A 24,217-nucleotide genomic window follows, 5' to 3' on the forward strand; every position below is an offset into this window, starting at 1 on the left:
CAACACGATAAGGAAGACACTAGAGTTTTTTTGTTTGTAAAAAGTTTAGAGATTGCACGAAGAACGTGACAATTTCAAGGTTCAAAATAGCATAATTCAAATTAGACACAAAGTTAAGAGATACTGTTAAAAAAGGCGGAATTCATAATTAGTTAACTGAACAAGGTTTTTAATTAATCGAACGTAGTGTAAGAAATGCTATATGTGCTGATTGTGAAATATTTGTTTGGGAGTATTCATTCATTTTCGTATTGGAACTGTAAGTGCAAGGAGAAATTGCGTTATTATATAGAATAGAAGTGATAAGTGCCACTTCACTATTTTAAACGAGAGAGCTGACTCCACATTTATTTTCTAAATTACTACTTAACAACATTAAAAAGCCGTTCGAAATGTCAAGCCATCCACGCACTACTATAGTTGACTCCCGAGTAAGGGATTTGTCTTTGTTTTTAAGTTATAAATTATATGTCTGGTGTAACAGCTAATAAGAATATAACGCATATGTATCTTCTGTAGTGTATATTTAAATATATTTCACAGTGTATAAGGATTATTTGATAGTTATACATCAAGTTTTAGTCTCCCTTTATCAAAGCTATATATATATATATATATATATATATATATATATATATATATCTGTAGAAATGTATTTTCTCATAATATGTATCAATCCTTATTTAAGAAGCTCAATGTAATTACAGAGCAATATAGTGAATAAATGACAGAAACGTAAACAATTCTTGACAGTATCAGCTTCGCAGAACAAAATCAATCACTTAATTGATATAATAATTAAGTGATTGATTTTGCGCTACGAGACAGGTACTATCAAGAACTGTATAAATCAACTGAATTAAAGGAATAAATTATAAGATGGCCAACATCATGAATTTTGGAATATAACTTGTTGTCATGTATTATATATACATATATATATATACTTGTTTATTGTTATATAAACATGCTCACATCCCGCTGCTACAAATAGCCACTTGTTTCAATCAAACAACAGATATCATCAGGCAGCGACTTGACTATTCAAAAGTTCAATGAATAACTTATTAATAGGTTATTCATTGAACTTTTGAATAGTCAAGTCGCTGCCTGATGATATCTGTTGTTTGATTGAAACAAGTGGCTATTTGTAGCAGCAGGATGTGAGCATGTTTATATAACAATAAACAAGTATTATCAGCTCTTTTTATTGAGCACTATCTAACAACCTCGTTGAATTCATTAGTCCATTACTTTTGAATATAAAAAAACCCCGAGTACATATATATATATATATATATATATATATATATATATATATATATATATGTATATATATATTTATGCATATATATATATATACATATATATATATACATATATATATATATATATATATATATATATATATATATGTATGGAGGTGTACGCGCGTGCGTGTATTTGTAGAGTGAAAGAGGCGAATACCAAAATATCAGATACCGTGAAGTTTTCTTCTTTAGCACGGATCCTTAATGCCCTTATTATTGTTTTGATATTTTAGTAATTCTTAATTTTGATATTAGAAACAAAATTTTAAATAAAATAACGTAAAATAATTTTTGTTTATTTGTTTTACATAAATATCCAGTTCGAACGCACTGCGTACGATATTACGGTAAAATGAAAATCCCTTGCAGCAGTATTCAGTCGTATTTGTAGGACCGTGTTCATATGAATCTCCAGTGATCGGTAGAAAGTCAATTCAAACATACTAGTATAAATTATCTACCTATGTAGATATAAGTCTGTCAATATGTTTATCTGTATTTCTTGTTTGTTTTTTATTACTTATATCCACTTGAGTTCGTCTTTGAAAATGTTTACATGTGTATGTGCAAATATTTGCCCTAGTGCTTGTCTTGGAAGGTGTCACTATTTACACAATAGTTAGAGTATACATTTATTTTTAACACATATCTTTATAAGTATTTTGGTTTTCTTTCATTATTAATCTGCATTATCTGGAGAATAAATAAACAGACACGCGTTTAATTGTTTCTGTTCGTATTTGTTTGGGATGCGTCCTTTTTACATACTTTGATTTCTTTATCTTCTTTATTTTTTCTTTCTTTCATTTCTATCAATTATATTTGTGTGTATATATATATGCATATGTATATATATATATATATATATATATATATATATATATATATATATATATGCGTGTTTGTGTGTGTGTACGAGTTTTTTTTCCAAAAGTAAAGCCTCTTATTTTCCAACTCACAAAGTTGAAGAGCTACGTAAACGGGAATGGCACAATTAAAACGAACATCATTTTGTGCCCCAAAATTTATTTTTCTACACATGTAATATAGCGCAGACGGCTATATGCAAATGCCGAGCCATGAGTTAAATGATTACGGTAATGGAAAAGAACAAAAAGTCTGGAGCTCGTTCTAGAAGACGATCACGTTAGAGACTTGGATGACGTTTGACAATACGTTTGAAAAGAAGATCACGCGAGAAACGTCACAGCTGTAACGAGAAGTCACGGATAGCGGGAGACTGAGGAAATAAATGCTGCTGTAAAACAAACATAGCGAGTTGAAGTTCTTTCCTACTCTTTGTCTAATTTTCGACTGAGGCTACAACGTGTTGGTAACGTTACATACATTCACCACCATTCACAATGATTACTTTCTAGGAATTTAATCACGCATCTGCTTCTGACTTACGTCCATGATAGGGGTTGCATTCTTAGAGTCACACACCGCTAATATCTGCAATAGAGAATGATTCAACTCTCAGGCTATGAATGCATATGTACAGCCCTCTCTGGTGCATTCTGGCGGAATTAGAAATAGGGTGCATTACTTTCTGAACACTTCTCATATATATGTATTTTCTCATATCTTATCATGTGCTGTCTGACTTCTTCCGTCTTCTTAATTAAAATAAAAGTAAGAAACAAAAGTATTTTACGCCGTCAAATTGGATCATCAATTAAATCTCCAAATATTAATATGAAAAACAAAACAAAGAAAACCATGTAATTTGTCTACTGACTTCCCACAGCGACAATATCAAATATAAGGTGAGTTTATTGAGAAAATCTAACCCATTTTCCAAATAAAACAAAAAACAAAAAACGGTGGCATTCTGGACAGGTACAAAAAATATAGCAGTTGATCTTGCCGGCATTCCCTCGATAATAAGCAAACCACATGCAATATGTGATGAATAGGGCTATGACAACAGCATATTATTTTCCCTGTTTTGATTTTAAGGTAAGTAGCCATATGTTTTTATGTATAGTAATGTGGTTTCGGTAGATTAATTGTGTTTGACTGTGTAAGATATATACTTGAGAGTCAAAACAATGAAAAGAATATGCTGTTGTCATAGCCCTAGTGATAACACACATTCCTACTTATTTCGGATAAGATAATGCCTAGGAGGTCGCTCTCTTAAGATTGAACAGAACCCTTTTAACGTTTTGATCCCAGCCAACAGCTTACATTAATAATAAAAAAAAAACACACACACCTTTTGTTTTGCGTAGAATTTAAAAAGAGATTTTATACTTGATTTATTTTAAAGATGGTATCCAGTGTTACGTAATTGAAAACTTATGAATAAAAAGGCCGAATACAGGGAGTGAATTACAAAGCCTAGCGATTCGAGAGAAGGAACTATTTGAGTAGATGTCTGTCCGAAATCTAGAATCTTATAAAATGGAAGTGCTGAATTTTATTGCTTGTCGAGTTAGTCCTGACTATGTAGTCCAAAGGTACACTGATGCTACGATTTTGTCAAAATTCATTTAATTAAAGTACTAGTAAAACAAGCACAGGGATGCAACATTGTGGCGATGTGTCAGGGGGCGCAGCTGGATTGACAGTGCAGGATCTATCAGATTGTTAATCCTGTTTTTGATCTTTCAAATAAGGAGATAGATTACGGATTGATGCACCAAGCCCGATATGGCAACAATATAACATGCATATAGAAATGATGGCTTCGTAGCGGAACATTACACTAGTAGGTGTGTCTTTGATGCCTGTTTTTGGATGGGTACAACTTAAGAAATGAAATGAGGAACAAACAAAAGAGAACGGAATGATTTCATCTTAGGTATTATTAAAGAAGCAAAGTCGCTGATTTGCGCTCCTGCCCGTGACGACACATTTTTTTCGATCAGCAATTTCGTCAGGCTAAAAATAAATATTCACTTCACATATTTATAAAGTTGCGTTGGTTATCGCAGTGACGTTGAGATTAAAACGCCGCATTCATATTCACAAAACAGAAACAGCAGCTTCCCAATATACTGATCATACATATTGGATCGATATCGAAAAATCAACTAATTTGCATATATATATATATATATATATATATATATATAGTACATGAAAATGGTGCTTAATCTAGAGAGATAAAGGTCAGAATACTTTACTTATATCGAAACAAGATTTATGTAGCGTTTGCTTTTTTAACTTGATATTTCTAGCACAGTATAGTTAATAAAACAGATGCCCTACAAATATATATATATATATATATATATATATATACATATATATATATATACATATATGCCCTACAAATATATATATATATATATATATACCTATATATATATATACATATATGCCCTACAAATATATATATATATATATTTGTAGGGCATATATGTATATATATATATATGTATATATATATATATATATATATATATATTTGTAGGGCATCTGTTTTATTAACTATACTGTGCTAGAAATATCAAGTTAAAAAAGCAAACGCTACATAAATCTTGTTTCGATATAAGTAAAGTATTCTGACCTTTATCTCTCTAGATTAAGCACCATTTTCATGTACTATAAATCATCTATATATTAATACGATAGCGTGTGTGTTCTTTTGTGTGTCACGCTTTCATCCGGGTCGTTTAATTGTTATGTTCTTATATTTCTTGTCATAAATAATTTTACCAAGAATTCTTCATAAGTTTTGGTTTCAGTTTCGACTATAGCTGATGGCACTTATATCATCTATTTTTTTAATTTTTTATAAATAATTTTATCAAGAATTGTTCATAAGTTTTGATTTCGGTTTCGATTATGGCTGAAGGAACTCAATATAAAATAGATAGAACATTAGCTCTATAATAATATATACGAAATCTGCAAGAATTAAAATATCATATTTAAGCGTACTTTACGATCGGGCTTTGCCGGAAGTTCGTGCTAGCTTAGATAAATACCTTTGCAATTTTAACAAAAAAGCTACAATAATATCAGAGCGTCTCCATTTACACCGAGCATCTACAGAATTCCAACATCAATATATCACATATAAATGAGTCCCCACGGGTCCCGCTAGTATGTTATTATTGGTTATGAATGAAAAACACAGGATTGTCAGTTTAAACAACATTTACCTTCTTAATCCCCCTTTGTTGGGTGTCATCCTCACGCTCTATATAACAGTCGTTTACCAACATGCCCGGGTTACGTTTTTACATTTAAAACGGTTCACTATCACTAAAATACCATAATAGAATCTCTCCATTTTCATCACTGACAGTACTAAGATTCTCCGCATAATTCCAGAAACTTACAAGTTTGCAAAAAACTGTATCAAATTCGATAAAAAAAAGCCAGAAATAAATTTTCAATATGATTGTGCATATAAAAATCGCCACAGATGTCTTGTACTTTTTTTTAAAGTGTTGCACTATGTAAGTATCGTGTTATTAATTTCTATTTCAAAAATTATTTTAATTTTAATTTAAAACATTTACAAATATTTTTACATCGTTGATAGATGTCTAGCATTTGGGGTTAAAAAGGGTATTTCTTTGGACATTTTCGGTTGATTTACTTCTGGTTGTTACGGACCTTTCGTTTTCTTATATTTTGGGGCAAAGTCGGGGCACGTTGCTTCATAAGGGTATGATACGATGACAATTTCCAAGTGTATGTTGCGACTATCACCATCTAGGCGTGTAATATTGCATACATTGCTTGACATTGGTCATCGGCAGCCAGAAAAGGTCAGATAAGATTAATTGTATAAACGAATAAATTTGCAGATGCGCTCGCATTAAATCTTAAAACAATCAATCAAACCGCGATGATGGATCACATGGCAGCGCTAACCCATGCGAGAACCAATTTGGACATTTTCATAAGAAACTGAGAACTGATTATTCAGTAGTTATTCCACAACGAACGAAGTGGCCACCTAAATATTTAAATAACGAAACCGGCCCTTGTTTAAAGTGTCGGGCCGATAAATATAGAATGTATTATTTGGGCTACTGTTCTCATATTGGGTATTATTCTCACAACGTTTCGACCGATGTAACATCCAACCTTCCCCAAGTGTATCTTGTCGAAATTAGCGAATCTTTCTGTCAAAATCAGGAATATGCACAGAATTTCCAACGGAACCATTTATTTAACCCATAAGGATGCGTTGTAAGTATAAATCAGTTCTAGGTTACACTTTTTTGTAGGTTCAATGCTAAATCCCCAGTGCAGACGATACTAAGCATACAATTGCTAATTACTTCAAACATCTACCCGACTATGTCGTAAGGAACGACAGAATGCCAGTCCCGTGAAATAAATAAAGCGTTCCGTTCGAAATTCCATGCAGATTCCCGAGTTCGATAGATAGAGTCTCACATTTCACAGAAAGATTCTCGCGTTCGACAAGATAGCCATGATGAATGGCGGAGTTTACATGAATCGAAACTTTGTAGAATAAAAATTCAACGTGACAGCAATAATTAATTCATTTCGACTACATATAAAAATATTGTTTCGTTAGTAGAACTACATACCAACAAATTTCTGATTGGATAATAGACGAAACTGTTTCTTTCTCATTCGCCTAGTTTTAAATTATTGCTCATTCGCCTAGTTTTAAATTATTGCCACCCATAAGTGTCTTCCTACATCTAAATCTCATCTGTCGCTTAGTGTATGTATGTATGTATGTATGTATGTATGTATGTATGTATGCCTAAAACTTTCGACATAGGCGACGTATTTTCTTGAGATCGGTATCGCTTTAAAAAGCGACCCTCCGGACAACAACTATCGAAAAAATATTAATTCCTTCACCCTTAACTGGGAACTTTTCGTCTTGGACGGGTCGCTTTTTGCGCCGATATTTACAAAAGTCATTGTATAGCCTTAATTTAAACCTACGTCACTTCCGGTTTGGCGATGGGCGCAACAGCTAACGCGTCACGTTTTTTCCTCCTTAGTGGTACATGTTCGAGCCTTCTTGCCAGCCAACTACCACTTTTTTTTTGTTCAACACACACCTCCAACCACCCGGGCAATGCCGGCCACCTAGGCTAGTATCTCCCTCTCTCCCTCTCTATCTATCTATCTATCTATCTATCTATCTATCTATCTATCTCTCTGTCTCTGTCTCTGTCTTTCTCTCTCTCTCTCTCTCTATATATATATATATATATATATATATGTATATATATACACACATATATATATGTGTGTGTGTGTGTGTGTGTATGGCAAAATGGGCACGCGCGTCGTATATGTCAGCAAAAGCATTTTTAGCGGGCTTATCAGCAAGGTTATTATTTTGGAGAAGTTTCCTCATACGTCCTGGATTATAATATTCAGATTCGAAAACAGATGTAGTTTCTATAATTATTTTGGTCGACTTTTTAAAAAATCCCTGGTTCCTGGTGTTTTTTGTTTGTTTGTTTGTTTTTTTGGTGTTTTTTTCGTATAAAAGTGAAACTCATCGAAGTAAACAGCAGCGCCTGCTGGCCTTCCTGGACGGGACAGCCAGAATTAGCTTTTATCAATGTGGGGGGAAACACTTCATATCAGACAATTGCTATTCATTTGGACACTGCCAGAGTCCCTCCCTTTTTTGGGGGGGGAGCTGTTTTTCCCCAACATTGTGGGGAAACAAGTACTGGGCAGAAAGCTGAAAGCTTAACTGGCCTACAGCCAGACGTTCATTTCTGAGCCTTCGTGATTTTTCACTTAATTACCAACTCAATTATTTCTTTTTTATCGCTAAATTAGAACACTGTACACTCTGTTCGATTCATGGCGCAGCGGTAAACTCTCAGGTTTTCTTTGTCGCCTTCGCGTCGCAGGATCGAGCCTGCCTATCTACTAACACTTTTCTTTTCCAGTTTTAACAAGTAGTCCTTTTACGTTTCCATGTTTAAACCATATTACTTTTCATGCTCGCATTTTTCTATAGAATAGGGTCGATAGAAAACAGGAAATTTGAGTTTGTACATTTTTTGTTTCATTTTTGTTTTGTTTTAAATTAATTTCGTTTGGCTTATTCACGTATTCGATTTATACGGACCGTGTTTTAAGCATCTCTGAGTGTTATAATTATATTAGCCTTGAAAAATCAATTCATAAAATTTATTCTTTGTAATATAAATTACCGTTTGACAAATTTCCTGCTTTTCAAGTTACCATTCCGAAATCTGTTTCTTTTTTTTAACTAAAGAGTCACAAATAGGCAAAAGTCTACTCGGGGATTAGAGTTAATTGTGACATTCAGTTGAATGATAACGAACATCATGTAAGGATTTAAAAAGGGCGAATGAAATAAAAATGTATTGATAACATTAGTATGTTTTGTGACAATTACTTGCTTACATTGTTGTTGAAGATAGACGAGTTGTAGTTTATAGGAAAGTAATCCCATAAAAGGAATTAATACGTTCGGTAACTGCTGACGTACTACACTTTGTTTTAAACGAACTAATAATATTATGAAACAAAAGGCGACATGTCCCATTTGTTTGGGACCAACTTATCAAATTTATGCGATAAAATGGCATCATTTCAAAAAGGGAAAAAGAAAACAAATTGCCAGTAAATATACGCCAGTAAATACAAGCCTTGCCCTGATAAGTATTATAACAACTAGTATGAATTTCGAGAAGTTTCATTAAGTACATATCATGACGGCCTGGCTGCGAAGTGAAATAAACCCAGTGCACCCAGTGAGCGGAGCATTGGATCAAGAGTGAGCCCAAAGAAAAAAATACGCTAGGAAGCAAATTGTTTGTTAGAGGGAAATTGCGTCACGTGCCGACGCAGAGTTTTCGAGCAGTTCGCGCCGGGGAAAGCCGAGAGACCAAACGGGTCTAACAATGTTGGCATCAAGTGAATCCCCTGAAGACTTGTCAGTTCGTTAACCAATTTTAAATCAAGTAATAGAAATTTATTTTTACTTATATTTGACTCGGAAGAAATTTTCGGTCGCTTACTTTTCGTAAAATAAATCTTTTTTTTTTTTTCGCCAATAAAATCTTTACAGCACCAACAGGTTTCACTGTGTTTCCTTGTATGAATTTTATTTATCTTGAACAGCAGAAGATTACAAACAGTAAAGGACCAACTGATATATACATGTGGGAAACCACAACTAAAAATTGGAGACAAAACTCTATGCAGAAAAGACTTAAAAAATAACGTTTCTGAATTTTTGAGATGAAGATTGGTTATTCGTATTATTTGGATTCTTATGACTACTGTTCTCATCTTAAGTATTATTTCCACAACGTTGTGGTCGATGTAACCTCCGACCTCCTTTAGGTGCATCTTTTCGAGCTCAGGAATCTTGATCGAATTTCGAACGGAACGTTTTACTTACTTCAGAAGGTATCATGCTGTCGTTCAATCAGCCATGACCAAGTAGAGGTGCTCACTAATTCGCAGTTTTATTTTTCAGTCGTCCACACTGAGAGTTAAACATTAAACCTTTACAACGATATCACTTTTACTGCGTCACGGGTCTGTGTGGGCGACAGAAAAATACAATTGGGACTTCTATCAAGCCATGGCCGATGGAAGGAGACCAATGATGAAGTACTGCTGCCACATCTGAGCAGGAGCTGCTAAAAACAGCATATCCTGCTTGGCAGAGTACAAAATAGATTCGTGGCTTAGTGGAGGATGCCCTTTTCTCTTCCCTGCAGCCTCTCTCGCACAAAAGAGACGTTGCGAGCCTGTCTTTGTTTCATCGTTACTTCCATGGCAAGTGCTCGTCTGATCTCCAATCTCTGGCCCCCCTCGCCAATCTTTCACGATAAACACCCGTCTAGCTGAATCCACTGTCAAAAAATTTCCCCACTCTTTATTTGTGCCAAAACCAAAACGGAGATTCCATGAACAAATCTCCTTTCTTAGAAGTGCACGCCTGTGGAACTCTCTTCAGTTTACCTGTTTCCCACCTGACTACAACTTTGATATTTTCAAGTCCAACCTAAACACATTCCTGATGAACCGCCTCCTTTATCAAATCTCCAGTACTGACGATTACTACGATACTATCCCATTGATTACTGTACATGCAATAACCCTTATCCCCGAGTGGCTTCCTGCCCTTGATAAGTGGTGATTGCCATGTAAAATAAATATCCATGAAATAACCTGAAGGAGTGTGTTAGAAAATTTCTTTCAGATTCCCGGGTTCGACAAGATACACCAAAAGAAAGTTGGAGTCTATATCGACTGAAAAGTTGGGAAAATGACACTCAAGTTAAGAATAAAAGCCCAAATAATCCAAGTAGTACAGACTTTAATAATTGATTTTTGCTTCGTGATTTCTCACCGGCAATAACTAACATGGGTAACGAGTAGAGTGCGCGTTTGTTGAAATGCACAAATGTGTTGCAATGTACACGTCTTAGTTTTAACCTTGTTTGATGTTTCTTTGTTTAATGATCATTCTATATCGTGTAAGGTCGAGCATGAACGGTTAAGTTGAGATATAGAGTGTGATGAAGCTTAAATTCATTGTTCTTGAGTTTGAGAAAATTACTAATATCAAGTTATGACATTTATTACTACGATTTAGTTTATCTATATTTACGGCATATCAAATTATTCCGATTTATTCATTCAGAAACAGAATCTCTTGTAAAAAAGGGTGTTGTAGTTTGCTTGAAGATTTGCACGTAATGTGAAAAAAATATTTGAAGGTTATATCAATGCAGTTTGTCGTAAATACCGTAAATACGAGTTAGTGTATGAAATAATAATGACAATAGAGATAGTGGTCCCGATTTCGAATCTCGCTAGATTCAGCCACTCTAATGAGTCGTAGACGACGAAACACGTGTCAGTGGATAATTGCATTTTAAAAATAATATATATACCGCTCCCCATATGGGGGTACCAAATTGGTTAAAGGGAATATTATTCCCAACTCGCATTTAGGCAAAAATGTTGTCATTATTCTTTTTATTTATTAACTCTTGTCCACGATGTTAGCACAAACTGCATTGACATAGTCTTCAAACACAACTCCTTCCATCTATTTTAAAAATTAAAATACGAAGATTGAATGCATCATGTACAAAACGCATTGGTGCATGATGAAACATGATTTGTTAAAAGTTATTTTTTTATTAGGTATTGCTACCAAATTTTAAGATTCGTACATGCGTCTTATATTTTTTCATAATTATGAATGAGTAAATTTCATTGATTCCGAGAGAATTTTGACATACGAAAACTTGAAAAGCCTTCGAAATTCTTGATGAGATGCAGCGAATAATAACAGAAAATTCCCATTCACATGTGACAGTCACAAGTCAAATAAAAGTTTATACACGTAGCAGAAACAGGGTTGAACATGGAACAAAATCATGACCACCCCCATCAACAACAATCAAGGAAAATTTTGATCTTGTCTCGGAGATGGTCATGCAAATCGACGAATATCATATCGGCATATTGCAAAGAGCCCTTGTATATTCATTGACCCAGCAGATAAAATTTTGACTTTCTATTGTTTTCTAGAGTTTAAACTAAAATTCTGTCTTTTGGCTTGTTTGTTTGTTTTGTTTTTTTCTTTTGATGTAACGTACTTGTATTTTTACAGATATTATATATTTGATTATGAAGTGATTACCTAGAATGTAGTTTTGTTGCATGGTACTTGTAGTTTAAAAGATATTATATCTTTGATTATAAAGTTATTACCTAGAATGTAGTTTTGTTGCATGTTACTTGTAGTTTTAAAGATATTATACCTTTGATTATAAAGTAATTACCAAGAATGTAGTTTTGTTGTATGGTACTTGTATTTTTAAAGATATTATATCTTTGATTATAAAGTAATTACATAGAATGTAGTTTTGTTGTATTGTACTTGTAGTTTTAAAGATATATCTTTGATTATAAAGTAATTACCAAGTATGAAGTTTTGTTGTATTGCCCTTGTAGTTTTAAAGAGATTATATCTTTGATATTAAAGTAATTACGTATAGTTTTGTTGTATACTACTTGTAGTTTCACAGATATTATATCTTTGATTATAAAGTAATTACCAAGAATGTAGTTTTGTTGTATAGTACCTGTGTTATTAAAGATATTCTATCTTTGATTATAAAGTAATTACCTAGAATGTAGTTGTGTTTTATAGTACTTGTAGTTTTAATGAAATTCTATCTTTGATTATAAAATAATTACCTAGAATGTAGTTTTGTTGTATGATACTTGTAGTTTTAAAGATATTATTTCTTTGATAATAAAGTAATTACCTAGAATGTAGTTTTGTTGTATGGTACTTGTAGTGTTAAAGATATTATATCTTTGATTATAAAGCTATTGCCTAGAATGTAGTTTGTTGTATTGTACTTGTAGTTTTAAATATATTATATCCTTTGTTTTAAAGTTATTACCTAGAATGTAGTTTTGTTGTATGGTACTTCTAGTTTTACAGATATTATATCTTTGATTATAAAGTAATTACCTAGAAATTGGTGTAAAATAAACTCCTTCCTATTATACGGAGGCTTGCTGTAGTTAAACAAGGGAAGAATTATCTCGTCACTTTATTAGTAACTGCCCAGTATTTTGTCAAATGCAAATCTCCATTTACAGAGGGACCTCCTATAATAAATAAGAAAGAATTCTCTCATTACTTATTAGATTATATGGCAACTGCTTAGCGCTTATTGTAAAAAAAATATATGGAATGTATCATGTAGTTTAAAAGAGAGAATTGTCTCGCTACTTGATCGATTATAAAGTAACAGTCTTGCATCTTGTGTAAAAGAAAATATCTATTTATGTACAGGCCTCTAGTAGTTAAAAAGGACGAATGGTCCCGTTACTTGGTTGATTATAAATTCACGAACCAGACATTAATAGTAATTTTATATTTTCTCATTATTTTGTTTTAGCTGAAGATGGGGAATCCTATCTGATGTCAGACATTCACCCGCTATTTTATACATTCCAACTGAAAGATATTTTTAAGATCCTAACCGCCTTTAAGTGCAGTTTTTAATCTTCCGTCCACTTGTTTCTCCCGGTACTTTCACCTGATAATATTTTTTATGTTGTGGTTTAGATAATGACCATTAAAATCCGCAATTCTATTTTATTTGAATACTTACCTCATATATAATGCAATACCCCCCCTATATCTGTCTTTCTCTCTTAGCATTAAAATGTAAATCTAGTTCATGTGTGATTCCTCTATACGTACTAAAATCAACAATAATTTAGCGCAAGTGTTTATTTACTCTGAAGTTACATTATGCGAATCCAAACAAAGAGAGCACAAAACAGTACGTCCTAAGCATACATTTCGAACATAAAACAACAGTATACGATTAACATGCATGGCGAATGCTCTAATTGAACAAATATACAAACACTTGTGTTTGATATAGGAAAAAATTGCGAACAAATAAGTAATCAAATATATTAGTATAAAAAAGTGTCCAATCATGTTTGCGAGAACAGCTATAAAAAAGTAAAAAAAAACAAAACAACAACTGGCATGCAACATATGGTCATCTAATGGGACATCAATTCTTCTGACAGTTAATTCGATTTAATACGTACACTCGTGTGTGTATGTATTTGTTTCTGTGTGTATGTGTGTATGTGTGCGTGTGTGTGTGTATGCGTCGGTTGGTATCTCTACATGTGCTTTCGCTGTAATGCTCGTTCAATGAATAGTTGAACAAAAGGGGATTCTTTATCAGTATATATGAACGAATACTGCATCGCGATCAGCTCAATAGGCCAAACTACCAAAACGTGATTTGAAAAAAAGAAAGAATTCAACAAACAAGCGAACGCGGACACGAAAAAAAGTAGCCCTTTATTATCATCAGTACCGAATACACCTACGAGAAATAATGGTAGGCTTAGGAGAAACGATGTTGATCATTTTCGATCTTTGATGAATTAGGAGACCACTCAGTTAACAATAGAAAAATGAGACCCCATTAAAGTTAAAACAAATAAAACACTGGTAAGCAGTACATGCGTTCTCTATAGACACAGCAACAAAACAATAAACTACGTAATATATTAATACAGCTAACTAGTCCAAAAAGAATATAATACGACCCACTGCTGCGTGGAGGAAATCATACGAACCACTGCTGCGTGGAACAAATCATACGAACCACTGCTGCGTGGAAGAAATCAATTCACTGATAACTCTCCAAACGGCCGCGAGTTTGTCGTCGGCAGAGTTGTTGTGAGCAAGACTGGGAGGAAGTGAGAACAAGAGAATTAGAGAGGAAGAAGAGTGTGAAAAATAAAGAATTTTGTAGACCGCTGATAAGAATAAGCCGTACTAGTTCCTATTAATATGGCATCGAGAGGCCTCACGAGAAACTCCATTTAAAATGGCAATATGGCAGCCCAAGCATTATGCATTTGCTGAAAATAGGGCCTCCTTAAGGGTTAGTTCAAGGTTTGGGTTTTTAACTATAATGCCGATAACATCAACCAAAACAACGATTACCCCCAGCACCTTTATTAGTGACATGATAATGCGGATAGAAATAGAATATGAAGATTATTAAGGGTGCTTATGCATCTATGTTTCCTCACTATTTTAAAATATTATTTTCAAGTTAAATTTTTACGATATTTTTATTTATTAAAGTGTTAGGTAGAAAATACAGATTAGTTACAATACACGGTCTTCTCTCCCATGTTAAGACTGGGTCTAAATATAATAACGTTATCATTTAAGCGCGGTAACATAGACGTACACGTGCCGAACTCAGTAATCTCTAACTGTTGCTCATAAAATACTGCCGACCGAATATACAAAGTGTTCTTCCCGTTTTGCCGACAGCATCACTCATTCGTTTAGGATGAAGCCTGGTGGACAAAGAAATGTGAGGTTACGATGCTGTCGAAAAATGCATTCACAATATTTTTTTCTTTATAGATAGAAAAGTCTTACCGAAAAACATTTATATATACAGCGAGAGATAAGGAAAACTGTCATTTGAACAAATAGAAAACAAAAACAATCAGATTAATATGAAAATGACTCGTCTCTGTGCTCCTCGATAAGGCAACGGAAATAATCATGCGTATTTTTCCCCCTTGCTTTCAACTTTGTTCATATGGTATAATGCTATGTCCAATACACACCTTATTCTGCAGCCGATGAAATTCAAAATAACGCGAAACGCATACGCCTTCAATTGCAGCTCATTTATCCTACTCCATTAATTGCAAGCTAGTAATCACATCTCATTATCTGCGTGTCATTAATTACACTCTATAAATAATTACAAATATCTATTTGTGAACTTTGTTTAAACGGTGAACATATATATATATATATATATATATATATATATATATTGTTTGTCAATCTCTCTTCTCTGTCTAGATATTTATTTAAATGTATCTATGGCCCCTTATCTTTCTCTCTTTATATATATATATATATATATATATATATATATATATATTCAAACACACAAACATACATACATACATACATATACATATATATATAGAGAGATAGATAGATAGATAGATAGATAGATATAAGAGCAAGTAGTTAATAAAAAATGTTAAAAAACACTTCGAAAAAAGTTAAAAACATATCTAATTTTAAAAAGGAAACACTAAATAAATGGATAGTCCTTAATCCGCGGAGTTTCGGAGAAATACTTTCCTTCTCATCAGAGGGTAGGATTTAGCAAAATGCGGGATCGGATTTTGCTTGCAAAAGCATTAAATGAAACTACATGTAGGTAGTAGATCTTCCTTGATAACAAAAAGTGAAGCAGAGGGTAGGGTGAATAAAAATGTGATTTCACGTGAATGGATAGTCAGGTGAAGGGTAAAATTTCTAATGACGGTAAAATCCAAAGATGCAGAGTCCGATCCCGCATTTTGCTAATTTATTTTTTATGGGCTGAAATCAAGGTATTAAGTTAGATCCATGCCCAAGGAACCTATATCTAAAATTTCAAGTGCGTAGACACAAAATTGTCGGAGAAGTTTGGTAGAGTTCTCAAAGGTCAAATCGTTGAACTTTGGTCCCTTAATCGATAAATTTCTAGCCAAAAACCGATCACATCGATTTGCCCAAATCTCAGTATCCTGTATATCAAATTTCGCGTCTGTAGACTGAAAATTGACAGAGTTATTGCGTAGGAAAATGTACACAGACACACACACAGACACACACACAGGCACGTTCAATTTTATAGATATATGGATATATATTAAAGTGAACGTGTCTGTGCGTGTGTCTTTGTGTGTGTCTGTGCGGGTCTGTGTGTGTGTGCATATGTACATTTCCCTACGCAATAACTTTGTCAATATTAAGTCTACAGACTCGAAATTTAATATACAGGGCCCTGAGATTTGGGGAAATCTTTGTAATCCGTTTTGAGCGAGAATTTTGGCTGTTAAGGGTTCGAAGTTCAACGATTTAACTTTGAGAACTACCAAACTCCTCTGCCAATTTTGCCTCTAAACACTTGAACTTTTAGATATAGGTTTACTAGATTTTTTGTAGACTTTTTAGATTAGCTATTTACTAAAAATCCATAGATTAAGGAATTTTTTGTTTTCATTTTGTATTTCTTGCATAATAATAAATTTGTCATTTATATATATACTAGCTGTACCCTGCCACGCGCTGCTGTGGCTCAAATTGGCGCAATGGAACAAGTTCCAAAATGAGAAAAAGCATGTTTCTTATAGGTATACTTTTCCATTTTGCATGGGTACACAGTTTTTGTTGTTCCATTTTCTTAGCTGATATAGAGTTTTTCCAGTTTGGTGACTCTTGAATACGTAATATAAATTGTCCATGTGAAAAAACAGTCAGTGTGTAACTGTAAGACCCAAAATTGTAAGGATTGTTCCCTGTGCTTTGTTGATGGTTATTGCAAATGACAATAAAATTGGAAAGTTCAATTTCCTAAAGTGTAATGATGTATCCGGGGGAATCATAGGAATGCATGGAATGAAGATATATTCATCTGCGAAAGGTCCTGTTAAGATTGTTGTTTCTATGATATTGTTTGTTAATTTTTTTTTACTGAAAGCTATGTGCCATTGCAAAGCTTGGATTGGTTTATATTTCACAACATGATAATTAGTACACCAAATTTCAGTTGCAATGCATGCGGTGGCATCCCTGGCAAATATAGCTGTTGGATAATTAACCACTTTATCTGCTTTAACAATAGTGTCGATGGATTTGTATTTGACTACCTCACTTGGAATTTTACATTCAATAATAGCGTTAAGTTCATGGGCATCTTTGTATTGACCTGCAAGAATAGCTCATTCACTCAGTCAAATGGAATTCTTATAATTTGAATATCTGCAAAAACCTTTTAAACTAACTATTCTTTTGATGAAATAAAATTACAGAAATTACAGAAGTTAAAATCAAAGAATTTTGCCCTTAACTCTGATCAGCTGGCACTTTTTCGTACCCAATTTCCCACGAGTAATGCCAAAGTTTTTGTGCGGATCGAACAGTCTGCAACTGGACATGCATATTTTGAGTTAAGTTTAATGTCTTCACATGGAACAAAAAAGTAGAGCATTTGAGGCAAGCATTTATTTTATCTGCTGGTGTTGATTGAAGAATAACAGGTAACATTTGTCTGAAATCTCCTGCAAGCAATATTACTGCATTCCCAAATAGTCTGACATTGCAACGAAAATCTTGCAAGGATCGACCAAGAGCCTCAAGTGATTTTTTTTGCGTACCATTGTGCATTCATCCTAAACAATAAGTTTGCATTTCTGCAATATTTTTCCCCATATTGGGTGTTTTGGAGATGTCGAACATGGGATTTTTGAAAAATTGAATGTTTTAAAGTAGAATAAATAATTCTTCTACTTGGCAGCAAGGTTGGATGTATTCCTCATGCAGCAAAGGCTAAGGCTATGTCATTTTGTTACCAAATTGCTGCCAAAATCAATTTAATTAGAAAGGTTTTACCAGTTACTTCTGATGCTGTTTAAAGTAGCAGTGATTTCCAAATAACTTCTATTCTCACAGTCAGTCAATTAGGTGACTAAAATAGGATTTATCCATGTTTTGACAATGCCTTATTCATTGTAATTAATTTAGGAGACTAAAATAGGATGAGGGATTAGAGATGGACAGATAGAGAGGAAGATATATAGATAGAAAAGAGAAAGTGAGAGGAAAATAGAGAAAGAGAAGGAGATAGAGAGATAAAGGGATTGATAGATAAACAGAGAGAGGGGGGAGTTAGAAACAGAGAGGGATAAGACAGAGGAAATGAGAGGGAGTTAGAGAGAGAAAGGGGCTCAAAGAGAGATGGAGAGGGTGATATATAGAGAAAGATAGATTGAGAGAGGTAAAGGGAGAGATGGATAGAGAGAGATATTAAGAGAGGAAGAGAGAGGGGGAGAGAAACAGAAGGTGAACTACACTTCACCGTTTTTTCCTCGTTCAGTAGAGAAGAAATCTTTCGAGACTAAGGCAATTTTAATGTTTTGTTATTATCCAGAGTACCCCTTTTTTTGGGGGGAGGTGGGCTAGATTTTCCTCACATTAGAAACCGACCGGGTTATCTGTACTTTCACGTAACAAATTAATAAAAGAAAACATATTGTAAAATTTGAATTTAACATGAAAATACTATTTTAAAAAATAGCACGATAACATAAGTGCATAAGTGCCACTTTAGGTACTCCTTGGGCGTTGAGTTCCATGGCGACCAGCATAATTATTTAATGGTCGCTCCCTTAGCCCCCCCTAGTCAAGGCTAATCCATGCACACGTAACATTTTTTATTTACTGACGTTGGCTTAGTAACTAAACGATTTATTGATAATTTCGTAACCCTTAAACGCATACCGGAAGATTTAAATTGGTTCATTATTGTTGTAATGAAAAAAAAGGTTTCATTCAACACAAACCAAAAACACATATTAATGATAAATGATTTATTATTGTATTCATTGAAATTTACTAATGTTTAAATGAAAAAGTTAAAAAAAAGTTAATAAAAAATAGTTGCTTATGTGCGCATAAAAACTTTTTTTTTTAGATTAGGTCCACCTTGGAATCACCCCCCCCCACCTCCAAATTTTTAGAACAGCTTCCGGAATAAACACCACTTTTGGAGGGGGGGGCTATTTTCAATATTTAACTGATATTTGTTGTCAGCATACCCACCCGAAAATACTATTAAAAAAACGGAGGGGTTCAGTGCCCATGGAAGAGAAGTAGATTAATTTATCAATAAAAGCTGCGGAGGAGTAAATTTATTTATCAATAAAAGTCGTCATTTAAAAAAGAAAATTGTGGAGGTGGACCTAAATGTAAATATTTACCAAAAAAATTATCCCGAAGTTTATTGCAAAAACGTTTTGTTTTCGCACTATTTAACAATTTGTTCATCCGCGCATGTAAATTAAAAAATATTTGTAAAAGTGAGAAGTTATCAGTAAATGATTTAGTTTTTTTTTTAATTTATTTATTTATTTATTTATTTTTTTACATTAGGTCCACCTCCACAAACGTTAAGAACGGCCTCAACCTCTCCAGGTTAACAGCGGATTTCGGAATAAACACCATTTGGGGGGGGGGATATTTTAAAAAAAGTCGATAAAAGTCGTCATTTAAAAAGAAATTTAAAATCAAATGTTTGTAAAAGTGAGAAATTATTAATAAATTTTTAGTAACATTTTTCGGTGCTAATGCAGAGAGTGATCCGCGCTATTTTTTAAATCGTGTTTTTTTTATTCCAACCAATCTTATATCGAAAAACAACAAAAAAAAAACTCAAAAAGCAAGCGACAAACTTTTTTTTTGCCTTTTATAATAAAGAAAATATGTGTAAATTAACAAATTTGGAAGATAAACAAATGAATTATGTTTTTTTTTTTTTTTTTTTTTACTTACTAAACAGAAAATGAAATCTTTCGTCAATTCGTGGCTGTGAAATAAAATCGAACCGGAAGTTCAATTTTATCAACAGAACAGATTCGCACCACGGTTAAAAAATATATTTATTTTATTTAATATTTTAATAATTCGCGAGGTAAATTTATTTTAATAACATAAAAACATGCCTCGACTCTAAAGATGGGTTGTCTGAAAATTTCAAATAAATTGGTAACGTAGAAATATGGTTTTATTCGTTTGGAACGAACCAAATTTACACTTATATCTATATCTATATATATGAGGAATCCTTAATAGTGGCCATACATTTGTGCCATTAAAGATTCCCACTACTTCCTTCTTATATTCGTTTGAGGGGGCTACTTTGGTTTTGATACCCTTAAAATTTTAAGCTACCTCTTTAAACTCCCCTTTTTTGTGCTACCATATGTTCATAGATCAGAGCCTATTTTTACTTTAACGATGGGTAATACTGCTAGTATATATATATATATAAATATATATATATATATATATATATATATATATATGAGAGAGAGAGTATACATGACAAAAAATTATATTCCAAAATTCATAATGTTGAACATCTTATAATTTATGCATTTAATTAAATTGACTTATACAGTTCTATATTGCTCTGTAATTACATTGAGCTTCTTAAATAAGGATTGATATATATTATAACAAAATATATTTCTACAGATATATATATATATATGTATATAAGTAGGATTGTAAAAAAATATTTACTTATAATGTACTTATAATGTACAAACTCAATAAATTTTTTCTACATTCCCACAGTGATGAAGCTCAATAAAAATAGATTTACACCTGTAGAGCAATATATCGATAGTAAAAATTTCAAAGTCGCAGATATATGTACTTCACATTCATATTGTTATATTGTTTTATTGCTGATATGTTGTGTATTACGCATGTTATATTGAATGGTAGAAATTCTACCATTTTCGGGAAAATACACAGGTTGCATCTCTATACTTATTTTTTCACGGAATGGACTGAGACAACTTGCTGCAACTCATCGTAAATAGTAGTGTTGCGACGATAAATCGGAACCTGGACTCAGAAAAATTAGAACATTTGTTGACATCAGAATCTGTACCGGATTGGGAAAAATGAGTACCTATTTTTCGATGTCAATAACGATTTCTGTAATTGTTTTTTTTCTTTTGGCTTTTTTTTAAACACTTTATTTTGCATTGCTGGCACTCACGATTAAATGATGAATATTGCTAATCTTAAACTGCCAGTAAAATTAAAATCTACAGATCATTCCAAAAATATATGCCTATAATACATATGTTTTTAAAAACAAAATGATACAAAACTAAAGCTACAACTATATATGTAGTGATTTAAAAAAATAAGAATTAAAATTGGGATTTTTTTTCCAAAGGAGTCACCACTTATCAAGGCTACTCCACGATAATTGTTAATGATTGTACAGTAGTCAAGGGGAAATGTAGAAGCTTGGTTTGAGATGCATTAAACATAATCAGCCACCTCTTTCCCCATTGCACCATTGAACTTGGTTGTTTACAGCCTTTGAAGTGTTGCCATAAATGATAAAGTCGTCAGCATAGATGTCTACGAATGATCTTGGGATGTGATTTGGGAGATCATTGATGTAGGCCAAGAAGAGATCTGGGTCCAGGATGAACCTCTGAGTGACACCAGCATTAATACTGTGAGCTTCTGATTTCTGCCCATCAACCACTACTCTTATGAACCTATCAGAGACAACTGATTTAATAATATAAAATATATTTCCAGTTATACTGTTGATGACGATTTTTGAAGTATACCATTATGCCATACCATATCAAAGGCTTTTGATATGCCAAGAGCTATTGCCCTAGAAAGGAAGCCACCGTCGAGAGATTCGCTAATCCTACGAAATATATCTGTTAGCACATTTGCTGTAGCTCTAGCAGAACGGAAATCATATTTCATGTCACTGAGGAGGTTATTTTTGCTGAGGTGGTTGACTACTTCTCTATTTAACACAGATTTCAGTAAATTACTTATGAAGCACAGGAGACTGATCGGTCTGTATTAAGAGGGGGGTCACCGATTATCTGAATTTTTTAATACGAGACATACTGATAGGGTCTTCAAGGGTGTTGAGAAGAAAGTCTCCTTAAGGCAGCGCTTAAGCCGGTTTGTATAGGAACTAGTACTGGTTGAAGCTTTCTCAACACTATAATAGGAATGTCATGAGGGCTCATTGCTTTACAAGAATTGAAGCTTTTGTTTAGCTTGGAAACATCGCACACAGAAGGAAATACAGGGCTTGGCACCCCTGATTGCATCGTTTTATGGTAGACTTAGCTGCAAAGTGTTTGGCAAAGAGTTTGGTTTTATTCAATGCTGATGAGATTACCTTAGGTCAATTGATCATGGTTGGGATAAAGCACACCCTTTTATTCGGGTCACTGTTTGTTATTTGCCAAAATAGGTAGGAACTAAGCTGCTGCTAAGCTACACTTGACGGAATGAACATACAACTCTCGTTTTCTTGATTACCTTTTTACTGTGGCTGCTGGAAGTCCTGAAAGCAGCTTTAGTCTCAGTACATCTACTACCTTGGAAACAATGGAAAAGGTGATTTCTGTGCGCAATAACAGTAACACGTTCTGAAGAGAACCACTGTTGGCTGTTACGTTTTTGCTGGAATTTTTTGGATTGTATAAAATGGTCTATACCTACAATTAACGATTCTGTCAGGTCTGATACTATGGAGAACACGTCCTTTTTATACATGGACCACAAAGTTAAATCTGATATAAATGTACGGAAGCTATCCCAGACATCCAGAGTATCTATATACTTTACAATGGAGAGGTACGTTGGAGGGATTATTACATATTATTTGTATCTAAACTGAGACAACCGAGTGGTCGGAAGATTCCAGTGGAGACAGAACGACAGATGAACATAGCTCATAGTTAGGTGGGAAACAGGCAAACGGAAGAGAGTTCCACAGGCGTGCACTTCTAAGAAAGAAGCTTTGTTCATGGGATCTACGTTTTGATTTAGGCACATATAAAGAATGGGGAAAATTATTAACAGTAGTTTCAGCCAGACGGGTATTTCTCGTGAGAGATTGGCGAGGGAGGGGGACGAGAGATTGGATCTCTTGCCATGGTAGTAACGATAAAACAAAGACAGGCTCGCAACGTCTCTTCTGCGGGAGAGAGGTTACAGGGAAGAGAAAAGGGCACCCCAGACTACGCCACGAAGTCTATTTTGTACTCTGTCAAGGCAGGATAGGCTTTTTTTAGCAGCTCCTACCCGGCTGTGGCAGCAGTACTCTATCCTTGGACGTACTTAGCTTTTAGACAGATAGAGAATTGCATCAGTAGTGAGATATCTTCTGTAGCGGAAGAAGGATCCTCCCATTTTCCCAGCGTCCTTGGCAACAGATCTGATGTACGTGTTCCATTTGAGATCAGGAGTAAATGTCAGACTCAGAAGCTTGTCAAAACATGGAGCCTCCCCAAGACGAGAGCCATACATTTCAATTGATGCCAGATGGAGATCAGAGCGTTGATGATGTAAAGATAGAAGCTTGGTTTTAGATGCATTAAAAGTGACCAGCCACGTCTTCCCTCACTTTACCACGCGCTCAAGATCAGAGGAGAGAGAATTAAAGAGAGCTTTGTCATTTACGGCCTTTGATGTGTTGCCATAGATTGTCGATCGGAGAGAAATGATTTAGTGATTGAGAAAACATTTCCAGTGAGACTGTAGCTGGAAATCTTGTGAAGTAGGCCCTTATGTCAAACCTTATCGAAGGCCTTTGATACGTCAAGAGCAATTGCCCTGGACAGGACTCCTTTGTCAAGAGAGTCACTAATCCTATGAGATATAACCGTTAGCATATATGCGGTAGATCTTGCGGAAACCATATTGCATGTCACTAAGAAGGTTGTTTCTGTTGAGGTGGTTGACTACTTCTTTATTTAATATGGATTCCAAC

The sequence above is a fragment of the Euprymna scolopes genome, chromosome 43 (genome assembly GCF_053919585.1).
Source record: "Euprymna scolopes isolate OS-2025 chromosome 43, ASM5391958v1, whole genome shotgun sequence".
In the NCBI taxonomy this organism is placed as follows: domain Eukaryota; kingdom Metazoa; phylum Mollusca; class Cephalopoda; order Sepiida; family Sepiolidae; genus Euprymna; species Euprymna scolopes.